This window comes from Carettochelys insculpta, chromosome 1 (genome assembly GCF_033958435.1).
Source record: "Carettochelys insculpta isolate YL-2023 chromosome 1, ASM3395843v1, whole genome shotgun sequence".
NCBI lineage: Eukaryota > Metazoa > Chordata > Testudines > Carettochelyidae > Carettochelys > Carettochelys insculpta.
The window spans coordinates 183,655,403-183,671,605 of NC_134137.1; the positions used below are offsets into that span (position 1 = coordinate 183,655,403).

A 16,203-nucleotide genomic window follows, 5' to 3' on the forward strand; every position below is an offset into this window, starting at 1 on the left:
AGTAAACATTTGAGATCAATGTATATAAATTTCTTTCAGAATTCATGGGTGTTCTTAAGGTGTCCCAGAAGAGTTTAAGAAAGGTAACATTACTCTTTGCTATGTATGCATAATAACATTGATAAAAGCCAAGCTCCAAGTTATTTCTGCAACACTAGTTATACTTTTACTGTTCTTTATAAAATATTTTTATGAACGGCTTGTTGAGACATTAAAACTATAGCTGCTTCCTCTTTCTCTCTCACATACACAACACCCAGTGTAATGTACAGCTGTGATACTTTACTGGTTTGAACACAAGCTCACACGTATATTAAACAGCCAATGTAAAGCAGTTTTCAACTGCTGCCTATTGCTATTGCTCTGTTGCTAGCTCAGTCTTTCAAAAGTTCCGAATGCTTCCTGGGAGGTGGTAAACATTCTCAGCTCCCATTGAAATGAGAAGGGAAGGTGCTCCGAGCCTCTGTCAGAGGCACGTTCAAACTCTCTTACTCCTCAATAAACAGCACTAACTTCTAATGCGTGGTTCTGGATTGTGTGACATCCTGATATGCCAGGCTGGAATGCACGGTGTAACACACACAAGTGGAAAATTCTGTGGCAGCTCCTTTCAAGTTAAAAGGAGATTAACTGATATAATGTCCATACTGTAGCCCTATGTTTTTCCACATAATTCAGTTTTATGGTGGGCCAACATTTCTAGTATAATGCCCTACCGATAGTTGTGAACGTATAACAGAATTCTAAAGGCTATTGTAAGAAAACTTGGTGAGTCTGGAAGCTGGGCATGAGATGGTAGGGACTGCTAATACTGGGTAGGTGTCAAGAGTAATTTGGGATTATATAAATTTTGGCTAAAGAGATTGACATTGCCACAGAATTAAGAAATGTAAAAGGTCCTGGTTAGAGTAAAAGCAGAAAACAAAAGAACAGGGAAGGCCAAGTTTTTTTTATTTGTATCACAAAATAATTTCTTTCAATTAAATGTCTAGATATTTTCACTGTATATAAAATATATATTGCAAGATCTGAATATTTTAGTTTTGGAATCTCCCTGAAGTACATAAACCTGTATAGGGTGAACCTGCTTTCAGAGTATGGATTTATTTGGTCTCAGCCTAGTTTTAAGTTTTTTTGTCTTTTCTGTTACAATTACTCAACAAAGTAAGATTAGTACCCAGGCTTTTCTGAGTGTTGCTTTTAAATCATATGAGAAAAACGTATATTTTTCTTAGTCTGAACTTGGAGTTTTGACATGAGTGGCCCTTCTGTCCTAAGATGATTGTGGAACCATTTTACATTTGTTGTAGCTTTATATAGGAAATAATTGTGTTCACATTGCTAAACAATGATGATGAAACTTCCATTGACTTTAGTGGTGTAGAATCCAACCTGTAAGGCAGAAAGATAACTTTAAAGTAATCTAAGTTAAGACTCAATATTCTTTTAGATGACCTTCACAATGATATAGATGGTACTAAAGTTAAGAGGAAAGTTTGTTTGTACTGTAGAAGGCTACATTTAAAACCTAGTACTTGGTGATATTATAACTCTTAGGCCCCTGTGATGGAGTTGATAGATATCATGGCAGCTCTGCCTATTCATTTTAGGAAGATGGCGGGTGAGGCCAGGTGATAATATGGAGGCATTCCTGCTCTCTTCAGATGGGGCCCTAGGTTAACCCTGCTGGCCCCATATCTAACTGGACGGGCACTTTCAGATATGATTAAGAATTCTCAACCCCAGCAGGTAATGGACGGATCGGTATGAGAGGTCCTTTCAGGACCTAAAGAAATGACTAGCACAAAACCCAGTCCTCCTCCATCTGGATTTCACAAAAGAGTTCATGCTCCAAACAGATGACTCAGAAGTAGGCTTAGGGTCTGTTCAGTACCAATGGGTCAATGGGGAAGAACATCCTGTTGTGATCCTGAGCAGAAAACTATTCCTGAGAAAGAAGTGATACTCAACAGTCAAAATGAGGCCTTAGCAGTAAAATGGGCTATTGATTCCCTTTGATGTTGCTTGATAGGAATGACCTTTAAGCTAATTGCTGATGATGTATCCCTCCAGTGGCTGCACAGCATGAAAAAGACAAACCTCTGGATCATGCGATGGTACCTCTCTGTACATCCCTATACTTTCTGCAAGTTCCATTGTGCAGGCAAGGCCCTTTCCAATGGGGATTTCTTTTCCAGTTTGGACAAAGAGTTAAGTAGGAGAGACCATCACCCTGGTCCCATAAGCGGGAGGGTGTGTGATAATGGGAGTGTACCTTGAATTGGCTGGTAGGGGTTAATACCCTGTGAGTGGAGGAAATTCATACTGAACCTGTTCCAAGTGCTATGTTATTATAAAAGGGAGCAACTGAGCTCAGTCTGGGCTGGATATCAAAGAGGGAGAACCTGTGGCAGGCGCTCCAGAGGCAGACCAGGCAAAGATCCTGACAATGAGAGCCAGTAACTCAGGAGACTGGAGTGAACTTCCAGAACCAGCAGAGCCGTGGGGAGTGACTTATGCTGCAGAGCCGGAAGACTCCAAAGCTTCACAAATCACCTGCTGTCAGGGATGGTAGGAAGCTGTTCAGAGATGGTCCTACTGGGAGACCACGGAGGGAGTGGGCACAGCCCGCCCATGACTAAAAGGCCCCGCTCAAAAAGAGGGGGGGGGCACTAAAAAAAACATGTCCCCAAATAAATTCGGGGAACAACTAAAGAGAGAACAGGGACAGGAGTGGGGGTCAAAGGTTCAACAAAGGAGCCAGAGGGGGACACCGAGCAGAGAACCCCGGACAGCGCCCACAGCTCCGCAAAGGCTTCGAGGAAGTCAGTGGACACTGCTCAGAGGAACTCTGCCTGGATTCGTGAGCGGAGGGCAGAGTGGAAATAGGCCCGACAGTCACACGTCTCCCCCTCAGCCAGCCTCCTCTCCCTGGTGTTACAGATGGCTACTTTTGCCATCACCAGCAGGAAGCTGACAAGGAGGTCCCACGACTTAGTGGGGCCGTGGATGGGGTGTACCAGGATCAAGAGGTGTGGGGAGAAGTGCAGCTAGAACCTCAGCAGGAGGTTTTGGAGGAGCCGGAAGAGGGGCTGCAACCTGGCACACTCAACATAGATGTACGCCAGGATCTCCCTCGCACAGCAAAAGGAACTGGTGTCCGGGAGGGGGGGTGAACCGTGCCAGGTACATGCCCATGCTCACTGCCCCATGGAGAATCCTCCAACCGATGTCTCCGGCGGGCTGCAGAACCAAGGTGGAATAGAGGCTGGCCCACCGGGGCTCCCCACACTTGGATGGTGGCAGAAGGCCCTGCCACTTGTGATCAGGCCAAGAAGCGAGGGTGGGGAAATGGAGTGTGTGAAGCAGATGGTGAGTGTGTGGTATCTTCCACTCAAGTAAGCTTAGTGTGTTTTGGTGGGATTCCTCAGCAAGCTAATGGTGAGCCACTCTACCAGTCCATGGCCAGGGCCCTGGGTTAGGGCCTAGTAGAGTCTGGTGGGCCTGACTCCCTACCAGGACTGCCATCCCACCCCTTCCTTCTCGCTACAGTCTCCTGGTTACTGGACATGGCCACACTGCCCTCCAACTAAGGGATACTTTATAGACTTTGGCCATTAGGCTGTGCTGATCCTAAGAAAGGACTGCTGTATAGGCTCTACCTATTAGGCTGTGCTGTCCTGGGGTCCTCTTGAGATGGGGTGTGCACACATTGCCACAGCCCCAAATTCAGAAAGCACTTATACACATGATTAATATCTTTGACTTGTGGGATTTAGGTTCTTGCTTACGCACCTGCCCTGAACTGTGGTGGTTCTGTTAATTAGAGAGTTGAGTTCTGAAAAATTCCTTGTATAAGAATTTAATAAAATGCACTTATTGATATTAAGCAGAACTGTCTGTTCTTTTCTGCTGCTGTAGGAAAATAGGATTTGGGGTGTCTTTTATATATAATTTGGTTTCAGATATTTTAGGTCAGTCTGTAAAATCTAATCTCTTTCAATATTAAGGATTAAAGAGAAGTGGGATCACTGCACATTTAGAAAAAGGGTTTTATTAGGGCTGAACATAACCAATTTCAAATTAGATTTGCATACTGACTAAGTAGCTTGGCATGTGTGTGCACAAAGCTTACAGACTGGAAAACTAATAAACTTTTGAGTTAGGCATCCTTGCGGCCTAGTATTTCCTCAAATATTCAACATAAGGTTATTGTTTTAAAAAATTCAGTAGAAATAAGGACGTTATTAAAGCTCAGATTTTTATTTATGGGTTATAATATTTTAATTCAGAATAGGAGAAAGTGATCTGAGATCTTACTGCAGTGAAGAACATGAGGACTAAGTAGACAAGCATTAGTTAATTCTGTGCAAACTATTGAAAAAAGTTCTGTATAGAACCTTTACCCTTAAAGCACTGCATACTTACCTATTGCTCTTACTTTTTATTTAAATTTTGTAAAAGAAAGTGCATGCTTGTGCATTAGGGGACATGGGCATGGGGAAGATCAACAACTAAAAACATTGCCTGCTATAATTTCTGGGAGAAACTGTACAGATTTAGTCTAGCTGTTAAGTTTGCTTTAAATTTTTGTTAATGAGCCTTTTTCTATGCTTGCAATTGATCAAGGTAACTTTTGTCCTTCACAGCTCCTTTATTCCTTTCCCCTCCCCCCAAATGACAAAGGTTTTGTCATGGCAAGTGTAAGTATAAATGGTCTCCTGCAGACAAAGCAAACACTGCTCCTGGGAGCTAAAAGTACATTTGTGAGGTATCACTCATAAGCACTCAGCTTCTCTATCTCCATGTTTGGTTAACACTCTCAAGGGGTGACATGGGAGATGTGACCATAGAGCAGGAGAGGTATCAGTAGGTTTTCTAGATTATCTTTTGTTTTTCCACAGCTGACTTCTCTGGACAGTCATTTGTGGCCTACTGGGCAGTGGACTGGAGGTATGGGTTGCATTCCCAGTCCTGCCACTGACCTGCTATGGCTACGTCTACACATGAAGCCAACATCGAAATAGGCTATTTCGATGAGTATCGTCTACACGTCCTCCACAGCTGGCAACGTCGATGTTCAACTTCGACGTTGCGCGGCACCACATCGAAATAGGCGCAGCGAGGGAACGTCTACACGCCAAAGTAGCACACATCGAAATAGGGATGCCAGGCACAGCTGCAGACAGGGTCACAGGGGGGACTCAACAGCCAGCCGCTCCCTTAAAGGGCCCCTCCCAGACACAGTTGCACTAAACAACACGAGATCCACAGAGCCGACAACTGGTTGCAGACCCTGTGCATGCAGCATGGATCCCCAGCTGCAGCAGCAGCAGCCAGAAGCCCTGGGCTAAGGGCTGCTGCCCACGGTGACCATAGAGCCCCGCAGGGGCTGGAGAGAGAGCATCTCTCAACCCCTCAGCTGATGGCCGCCATGGCGGACCCCGCTATTTCGAAGTTGCGGGACGCGCAACGACTACACGGTCCCTACTTCGACGTTGAACGTCGAAGTAGGGCGCTATTCCTATCCCCTCATGGGGTTAGCGACTTCGACGTCTCGCCGCCTAACGTCGAAGTTAACTTCGAAATAGCGCCCGGCGCGTGTAGCCCTGACGGGCGCTATTTCGAAGTTAGTGCCGCTACTTCGAAGTAGCGTGCATGTGTAGACACAGCTTATGTGACCTTAGGCAAATCACTTCTCTGTACCGTTTTCCTTTCACTATTTGTTTGTCTTGTGCACTCAGCTAGTAAAACACATTCTTGCCTTGCCTCGCCTTGCCTCAAAGAGTATACAATGGACTTTGTAATATGTCTGCCACAATGTAGCACTGGTCTTGATTGAAGACTCTATGGACTATATTCATATGTATAAAAACAAAGTAAATGTGTCTCCAAGGCAGCACATAGCCACAGAGAGAATTCTATTAGCAGTGGTAGCTAGGTAGAACCCTGTGTCATCTGAACAGAGGAGCTTCCTTTCTCCCCTTCTGCATGTGTGCAAATACCACAGCTTCAGGAAGATTATGGACTACGCTGGCAGGTTCAGATGGCACATTCAAACAAACAAAACGTACCCCTATTGAATTCCTGCAGTGTTGCATGGAGAACGATATTTTCCTGTAGGCTTTGTCATCACCTGGAATTTAATGGAAAATGATCGCCCTGAGCTAAGAGTCTTGAAAAATTTCTTAGGTAACATGATGTTGTGGGAAATATGTGTGTGTGGCTGTGAGTGGTTTGCACCTGGGCCCAGGTGGCCTAGTGGCTAGGCCCCCAAGTCAGGGCCTGTTGGGTGGGTCCATAGCCCCACCCAAGGATGGCCCTGAAGATCTAGTCCCCTTTTTGGTGGGAAAGGGGTTCCCGGGGTGGGGGGGAAGCTCCCTGGTCCCCTCAGAACCTGAGGGAGGGTCCTGGGCTGTGCCCTCCAGCAGCTAACCAGGTGTCAACTCCTGCCTCTTAGCTGGTCAGCCCCAAAATGAGCTGGCTTCCCTCCCTTTATACCCCTCCAGGCCTGACACTGGCCACAGGTGAACTGGGGTGGGGTTGATTGGGCTAACAGGCCTTGTTTAACCCCTGCCTTGCCTGGCCTCCCTCTCACACTCCTACAGTGGCTCACAGAAATGTGGGGTTCCTGCTGAGGGTAGGCGACCAGGTGACACCTCTGTACTGCACACAAATGGGGAGGTGGAGCCTGAGGTTTTGAATTGGAACTGGGGGTTGGAAAGCAGTGGGTCGGGGAGAGAGACAGAGAGAGACAAAAGGGGCCCCTTTGGGGCCTGCTGTCTCCAAAATGGATTGGACTGACTGCTTCTGGCCGCTGTCCTGACACCTCTGTACTGTGCTGTGTCCCTGTTGGCTAATAAACCTTCTATTCTACCTGCTGAGTGAGAGTCACTCCTGCCTGCAGATGGGATGCAGAGCATGGGGACCCCTGAAGCCCATTAGAGGGAGGTTGGTAATAATTTCTATAGAACAGTACTTAATCAGCTATGTATTTTAGAGAGCTTGCCTGTTTGATCAAGAACTCCTAAAGGTTAAGAGCTAGGACCACCAAATTCTGCACACAGGTTCCTTTTATCATAACTTAAAGGCTATGTCCACATGCCACTGCAATTTGAAAAGGACCCCTTTCAAAATGCACTTTGCAAAAGAATGTTCTTCAAAATTGTGCATCCACAAAGCCACAATCCCCTATTTCAAAAGAGCCGCCCAGTACTTCAAAGGCGAGCATCTACACAGCCGTGACCACTCTTTCGAAATAACAGGCTAGGAAATGCTGTGGAGAGGGTCACATGGCTTTAAAGCCCTTTTGGGACCTGCAGGTAGCCGTTCCTTTAAAGAGCCCTTCCCAACACTCATACCCTGTGCATGCTCCAGGCTGCAAGGCTTGCCACAGCACTGCAGCCCCTGTGTAGGGTCCTGAGTTGTATTAGGGGCACTAAGCCTCCCCAGCATCTCCTGAGGGGGAGTTCATCTGGGCCGTGGCCAGCCTGCTGGCTGTGCTGCTTGCGGCTCTCCTCCAGCAGCACCAGGGGGCCAGTCGCACAAGCCCCCTCCTGCAGGCCATTGGCCAGGGGCTACTTCATTGCCCCCTGACACTGCTGATTTGGCAATGCTGGGTGTATCCCACCAGCACCAAGTAGTGGGACTGCCTCATGCTGGGGGAACGGAGTGACAACCAGTGGCTGCAAAACTTCAGGATGCCCAGGAAGACATTTGAGGAGCTGTGCCACTGGCTCACCCCAGCCCTCTAGCACCCTGATGCCAGGATGTGGCCCCATGCTGCTTCTGAAGAAGAGGGTAGTAATAGCCATCTTGAACCTGGCCACCCCAGACAGCCACCAATCCGTAAGCCGCCAGTTTGGGGTAGGGAAGGCCACCATTGGGGTAGTCCTGTTTGAGTTAAGCCCAGCTCGGGCCACACATCCAACATGGCGAAGGGGCCACTGGACAAGGGGAGGTTCTGCAAGGGACCAGGGAAGGGATCCTTGCAAGGGTCTGGGAAGAGTGGTCTCTCAAGGGGCCACACACTCATGGGCGTGTCTGTCTTCCACCCCATCCAGGTTGTCCAGGTGACAAACACCCTCCTCCTGTGCCCAGTCATCACCACTGGGGACCTGCAAAAGCAATGAGGGGTCCTGTGGCACCTTATAGACTAAAGGAAATATATAAGCATCTGTTAGTCTATAAGGTACCACAGGAGCCCTCGTTTTTTTTGCAGATCCAGACTAACATGGCTACCCCTCTGATACTTGACACATTGGGGACCTGGACCTTGCCCTTGCTGGCTTAGTGGAGCTGGGCTTCCTGAACTGTTTTGATGTGCTGGACAGGATACATGTTGCCATATATGCCCCGGACTAGAGCATGAGCACTTTTGTGAACAGAAAGGGGTACCGCTCTGTGGTCCTCCAGGTCCTTGTCAACACCCAGACTTGGTTCATGGATATGTGTGTGAGCTGACTGGGCAAGGCCCATGAAGCTCAGGTGTTTAGCAACTCATGGCTGGGGCAAAGGATGCAGGAGAGCACCTATGCCCCCCTCAGGAGCTACCAATGGGAAACATCACTATGCTCCCCCTGCATCATGGCTGATGCTGCGTACCCCCTGTACCCATACATCATGGCCGTGTCTACACTAGCCAAAAACTTCGAAATGGCCATGCAAATGGCCATTTCGAAGTTTACTAATGAAGCGCTGAAATACATATTCAGCGCCTCATTAGAATGCAGGCAGCTGTGGCACCTCGAAATTGACACGGCTCGCTGCCACGCAGCTTGTCCAGATGGGGTTCCTTTTCGAAAGGACCCCAGCTACTTTGAAGTCCCCTTATTCCTATGAGCAAATAGGAATAAGGCAATTTTGAAGTAGGCAGGGTCCTTTTGAAAAGGATCCCCATCTGGATGAGCCGCGTGGCGGCGAGCTGTGTCAATTTCGAAGTGCTGCGGCGGCCTGCATTCTAATGAGGTGCTGAATATATGTTTCAGCGCTTCATTAGTAAACTTCGAAATGGCCATGCAAGTTTTTGGCTAGTGTAGACGTAGCCCATGAGGCCCTATATAGGACACATTGACCCATGCCAGGAGCTTTTCAATGCCTGCCTGAACTGGGCCAGGATCACCACTGAGCGGGTGTTCAGGTGTCTCAAGGGATGCTTTTGCTGCCTCCTCACGAGATTGGAGGTTGGCCTCCCAAAAGTGCCCGCAGTAGTTGCAGCCTGCTGTGCTCTCCACAATATTGTGGAGAGCAAACAGGAGCACTTCATGCAGGGCTGGGCTGCTGAGGTTGGTACTGAGTACGAGTAGCCACCTGCTGCCCTGTGTCACCAGGCACAAAGGGACAGGGTGAGAGTCATGGAGGTCTTTGCCCAGGGCCCGCAGTGACCCTACCCTAGTGAACCTCCCCCACCACACACTCCCTCCCGCACCTCCACCCCTCACAGCCCCACCATGCACCCCCTTCTGCATCCCCACTCCTATCCCAACACACGATAGGGACACTGGAGGAGGGGAGGAACTTCTGCTGTTTATGGCTGTGAAGGCATTGCTGTGAGCAGCTTGTAGCTCTGCTGCTTGCATGCTCTCAGCTTCTTGCCATGGAGTTCCCCAGGCTCCCTGTGGCTTTAAGACATTCCAGAAGCAGGAACTATTGAGTGCTGATTGCTATGGACAGGGTGTCTACCAGGGCACCTGCACAGCATCCTGGAAGCCTTTTCTGTTAATGGAAGGTCCTACTGCATGTTCAGGCAGGCATTTTGTCAACAGATCTTTCTCAACAATGACATTCTTCCTCATGGTGAGCAAGGTACAACTGTCAACAAAAGCACTCCATTCTGTTGACTTAGTGTCAACTGAACACGCTTTGCAATCTGGATACTCTGCAGGTTTTGACAACAAAATGGCTGTTTTGTCCTCAAAACCCTGCAATCTAGACATAGTCTTAGTGAATAACTCCCACTCTGGCAGTAAAGTCATGTCAATCAGTATGGATGAACAACACACTATAGCCGTGTCTACATGTGTAGGGCTACACGTGTAGGGTGCTATTTCGATGTTAACATCGATGTTAGGCGGCGAGATGTCGAAGCCGCTAACCCCATGAGGGGATAGGAATAGCGCCCTACTTCGACGTTTAACGTCGAAGTAGGGACCGTGTAGTCGTTGCGCGTCCCGCAACATCGAAATTGCGGGGACCTCCATGGCGGCCATCAGCTGAGGGGTTGAGAGACGCTCTCTCCAGCCCCTAAGCTCAATGGTGGCCGCGTGGAGCAGCCCCTTAAAGGTCCCCAACCCCTCCCTTTCTGTGCAGGAAGCTGAGAGAGCATGCAGGCAGAAGTAATAACACACGGCCAGCCTGCACGCTCTTCAGCAGCCCCAACAACCCCCCCAACGCACCGATGGCCGCCCGGCAGGCCCCCCAGAGCCCCCAGGGGACACCCCCCAAAGGGGAGCCAGGGCAGCCAGGGCAGCCAGGCTGGCAGCCAGGCCTGCAAGAGGCAGCGGGACCCCTCCTGGACGGAGGCCGAGCTTCGGGAACTGCTGGGGCTCTGGAGCGAGGAGGCGGTGTTCCAGGTAATGGGGAGCAAGAGGCGGAACGTGAATACGTTCGCTCGGCTGGCAGAGGGCCTGGCCACCTGGGGTCACCCTGCCCGCACTCCGGACCATGTCCGGAGTAAAGTCAAGGAGCTGCGGCAGGGTTATGCCCGGGCCCGGGATGTGGCTGGACGATCTGGGGCCGCCCCCGTCACTTGCCCCTTTTACAGGGAGCTCAGGGACATCCTGGGCCCCCGGCACACCTCCTCCCCTCCGGCCACTCTTGACACCTCGGCTGAGGACCCCCAGCAGGCCCCGGAGCCGGACTCCGCCCCGGACGTAAGCCCCGCACCCCAGGGCCCCCCCCTGGAGCCCACCCCCGGGGCATCGCAGCAGGAGGAGGAGGAGGAGGAGGAGGGGGACTCCTCCTCCACTGAGACGGGGCTGCACATCCTCCTCCCATCCCGGAACAGCAGCCGGGCGTCCGCCCCCCGGGTGTCCCCAGACCGTGGGAGTGGACCTACAGGTATGTACCCCGCCGGAGTACACCCCCGGGGCTGAGGGGCGGGGGCAATAGATATGTGGCCAGGGCCCTCCACAAGCCCAGATGGCCATGGCCCCAAGGACAGCAGGACCATGTCCCTCACAGCAGTGCATCAGCCCCTGCCGCCCCCCCCAGCACGACAGTGCCATGACCCATCCCCAAGGCAGGTGGGAGCGGAACCTCTAGGGTCCCCCGGGAGGAGGGGGTGGGACACCCCGCAGCAGCAGCAGCAGCAGCAGCAGCCGCAGCTGCATGTGATGGAGTTGGGGGAGTGCAAATGCGAGACTCAGGCTAGATATGAGCAACAAGCTGAATAGCTCCCAGGGGCAAAGGATGATCCTGGGGCTACAACTGGCAAGTGACACCTCTGCCCTGAACAAAGAGGAGGGAGGAGCCAAGATGGCTTTGAATCAGGGGTGGGGGCGCAGGTAGAGGCTAGGGGAAGGGAGAGCTGGAAGGCAGCCAGCCTGAGGAGGGGGAAAGCTACACTCCAGAGGGGCACTCCTTGGGGTCCTCTCCCCAGGACGGGTTGGAAGGACTGTGTCTGACTGCTGTATTGTCACTCCCAGGAGAAACTGGGCATCTGTGGCCTAAGAAACCTCTTCTGTCAGACCCTGCTGAGTGAAGTGAGAGTCACTCCCGCCGGGGGCGGGGTGCAGTGCAGGGGGACCCGTGAACCCCATCACAGCAGCATCTCCCAGGGATGGGGATGGGGAACCTGCAGCACAGGGGTGGGGGGACAAGGGCCACAGCTCGGGGCCCACACTAACGCCTGTCTCCATTCTTCTTCCCCGCCTCCTGTGTTCTGCAGCTGCACCATCGGAAGGACCGGAGAGCACCGGCGAGGCTTCAGTGGTCCCGGAAACCCCTCTGGGGCCATTGCTCCAGGCAAGCCCCTTGGTGGAGGACTGACCGGCCCCATGGCGGGCAAGACGGTGGACCCAGCAACACCACACGCCGGCGACGGACCCCCAGCTGCTGGCCATCCATCGTCGGCAGCTGGAGGTCGCGGAGCAGCGTCTGCAAATGGAGCAATGCTGCCTCCACCTCCAGGAGCGGGCGTTGGCCTGGCGCCAAGAGGCATGGGGGGCCTACATGGAGACCTTCAACCACCTCGTGGACTACCTGGCCCCCCGTGCCACGCCGGCCGCCGCTGCGCCCACCCTGAGTGCTCTACGTGCCGCGCCACCCGCTGCTCCGCTCATCGCCATGCCGTCCACCATCACCCCGCCACCCGCCACCGAGGGCCAGACGGCTGAGGGACACCTGGGGTCAGCTGAGACTCGTCGGACGTATCTTCTGGTCCGCCCGGCCCCCAGCCAGCCCGCACAGGGCTGCGGCCGAGGCGGGGCTCCCAGCCGCCCACCCCCAGTGCCGGACTATAGGGGCGTGGGGCCCAGGACGTGGCCCCCCCCTTGTATATAGTTTTGGGACTTATTTATTTGTGCCCCCCGTTTGCCCCGTCCCCCCCATGTAAATAGTTCTCCCCTTCCTTGTAATCCCTGGTTTTCTGTTTTTTGTACATATAATATATGCAAACTTTTTTATTATTCACTTATATAATAGTTTAGTTAGAAGGTCTTATATATAGTTTGTTGTTATTACTTAAAAAAACAGTTCATAGAAAACCAGTTTCATTTTACCAACAAGTGCGTGCTTTTATTTGTCCAGGAAAAGTGTGTGGGGGGGTGTGCTGTTGGGTGCTCCGTGGTGTGGGCTTAGGGGCAGGGAGGGTTGTGGAGGAAGGGGGAGGGGCAGTGGGGGGCCTGGCAGAGTTCACCGCGCAGCCTCATTGAAGTGGGTCCGCAGGGTCTCCTGGACCCGGGTACCTTTGGGGTCCACCTGGAGACTGGGGGCAGCGGGTGGCTGCACGTCGGCCCTGCCGGCCTCCATAGCCCAGCCCTGAAAAAAGGCCTCCCCCTTGCTCTCCACCAGATTGTGTAGGGTGCAGCAGACACCCATAATCTGGGGGATGTTGTTGGGGCCCGCATCCAAGCGGGTCAGGAGAAATCTCCAGCGCCCTTTGAGGCGGCCAAATGAGTGCTCCACCACCTGGCGTGTGTGGTTCAGGCGCTGGTTGAAGCGCTCCTGGCTGGCAGAGAGATGGCCCGTGTACGGGTGCATGAGCCAGGGCCGGAGGAGGTATGCCGCATCTGCGATGATGCAGAGGGGCATGGTGGTGTCCCCCAGAGGGATCTCCTACTGGGGGATGTAGGTCCCCGCCTCCAGCCGGCGGCACAGGCCCGAGTTCCAGAAAACCCGGGCGTCGTGGGTGCTGCCAGGCCAACCCCCATAAACGTCCTGGAAATGGCCCCGGCTGTCCACCAAGGCCTGGAGGACCACTGAGTGGTAGCCCTTGCGGTTTACGTAGCGTCCTCCACTGTGTTGCGGGGCGCAGATGGGGATGTGAGTCCCATCCAGAGCCCCAAAGCAATTGCGGAAGCCCAGCGTGGCAAAGCCCGCGATGGTGGCATCTGGGTCCCCCAGCCTCACGAGCCTGTGGAGGAGCATGGCATTGGTGGCACGCACGACCTGCGGGGAAAGCACATGGGAGAGCACCAATGAGGGGTGAGCAGGGTGTGTGTGGCCCTGCCCTGCCCAGGCCCCCCTGCTCTCCCCTCCCCTCTCCTGCCCTCCCCTGCCCTGCCCGGGCCCCCCTGCCCTCCCCTCCCCTCCCCTCCCCTGCCCTTCCCTGCCCTGCCCTGGCCCCCCTGCCCTCCCCTTACCTCCCCTCCCCTCCCCTGCCCTGCCCTGCCCTGCCTGGGCCCCCCTCCCCTCCCCTCCTCTCCCCTCCCCTGCCCTGCCCTGCCCTGCCCTGCCCTGCCAGGGCCCCCCTGCCCTCCCTCCCCGGTGGGTTCTCTTACCTCCATGAGGACAGCCCCGATGGTGGCCTTGCCGACACCAAACTGCTGGCCCACGGATCGGTAGCTGTCTGGAGTGGCCAGCTTCCAGACAGCGATGCCGACCCGTTTCTCCACTGGGAGGGCACGCCGCATGGCGGTGTCCTGGTGCCTGAGTGCGGGGGTGAGCCACTGGCACAGCTCCATAAATGTCTGCCGGCTCAATCTAAAGTTCCTGAGCCAGCGGTCGTCGTCCCACTCCTCAAGCACCAGCCGTTCCCACCAGTCGGTGCTGGTGGGGTAGCTCCACAGGCGGCGGCGTGTGAGGTGGGGGGGGGGTCGGGGTGCTGCACGGTTGGGGGTTGAGTCCTGCTCCCCTGCAGGCCGCTCCTCCTCCGGTGTGGCAAGGAGGTGCTCAGCTGCCTCCCGCATGGCATGGAGCAGGGCAAGCCCTGCTCCTGCCGGGAGGGCTGGGTGGACCTCTGGCTGCTGCTGCTGCTGCTGCTGCTGCTGTTGCTGGGGGTTCATGACTGCGTCGCCCGAGGTCTGCGTGCCTATGGCTCTTCAGACCGCATGCTGTGCAGGCTGAGTGTGTCTGGGAGGGGCCCTTTGAGGGAGCGGCTCGCTGTTGCCCCGGAAGCACTAGTCCACCCTGTGACCCTGTCTGCAACTGTGCCTGGCATCCCTATTTCAATGTGCGCTACTTTGGCGTGTAGACATTCCCTCGCAGCGCCTATTTCGATGTGGTGCTGCGCAACGTCAATGTTGAACATCGACGTTGCCAGCTGTGGAGGACGTGTAGACGTTATTCATCGAAATAGCCTATTTCGATGTCTCCACATTGAAATAGGCTACTTCAAAGTAGGCTTCACGTGTAGATGTAGCTTATATGATCCCCACAGTATTATTTATCAATACTTTACCAATGTACAGTTGATAATCTTATGCACAAGTTACAGGCTTGGATTTTCACATTCACATAGGCTGTGTCTAAGTCTGCAGGTATGATTGTATTACATGTAGGCAAAAATTGGGAAGAAGGAGTGCTTTCAAAATCAGGGTTTCCTTTTGAAGGAATCCCATCTACATGGCTAATTTGCAATCAGAAAGCAGCACTTCTTTCAATGCTGTCTTTATGCAAATAAAACACTGAATATTCATATCAGCGCCTCATTAGCATTTTCTAAGTGCTTCATTTATATGACCCTTCTGAAAGGACAGATGTGTATAGACATAGCCAAAATGCATTTTGAAATAGCTCTCAGCTATTTTGAAATAGAACATCTGCACACAATAGAGCCTCTTTCAAAGCAGAGCCATTGGGCACACTCTGGCTTATTCTGAAATAGGCTCAATTCCCTGTCTACACAGCCCCTATTTCAAAATAGGCTCTATTCCTTCATACAATGAAGTTTATCTATTTCAAAATACTCCAACCACTATGTCAAAATTATTTAGAAATTTCAAATTATTTTGAAATCGTGGTTGCATTGTGTAGATGGTAGAAACGTTATTTCAGAATAAGGGCTATTATTTCAAAATAACTTTGCTGTGTAGACATACCCTTTGGCTGTGGCCACACTTGGCCAAAACTTTCAAATGGCCATGCCAATGGCCACATCGAAGAATACTAATGAGGAGCTGAATATTCAATTCAGAACCTCATTAGCATTCGCATGCTTCCAGCCACAGTTTTTGAACACATGCAGCCCAGCGCTGCTACACGGGGGGGTCTTTTCTGAAAGGGCCCCGCACATTTCAAAATTCCCTTATAGGGGATTTTGAAGTGTGCGGGGTCCTTTCAAAAAGGACCCCTGCGCAGCCGTGCTGAGCCATGCACCTTCCAAAACAGCGCTTTCAAAGTGCCATGGCTGGCAGCATGCGAATACTAATGAGGCACTGAATATTCAATTCAGGGCCTCATTAGTATTCTTTGATTCGGCCATTAGCATGGCCATTTCTAAGTTTTGGCCAAGTGTGGCTACAGTCTTAGAGAGTGGGAGAGAGCAAAGTGCACCAGTGCTTGAGGTCCATGCAGTGGAAATGGCAGGGAAATGATTAAGGGAGGTAAACCCAGATTACCTGGGCAAATAACCCAGATGCTTCAAAGTTACTGCCAATCTAACTTTAGGGAATATTCCTCCTGACTCTATATAGGGCAATGAGTTAGAAAATGTCAGCCAAACATTGGAAAGACATCCAGGCCATCCATGACATTTAAAAATAAGGAGATTAAAAAAAAAATCTTCCCACAACACATGGAAGAGGGGAGGATGAGATCCCTTCA

The 16,203-nt window shown here is 52.0% G+C and overlaps 1 long non-coding RNA gene across 3 annotated transcripts in view; it reads right to left on the reverse strand.

Annotated features, from left to right (window-relative positions):
- The window catches only part of LOC142006947 (uncharacterized), a 73,029-nt gene that overhangs the window by 56,222 nt on the left and 604 nt on the right, over window positions 1–16,203 (reverse strand). The window lies entirely within an intron of this gene.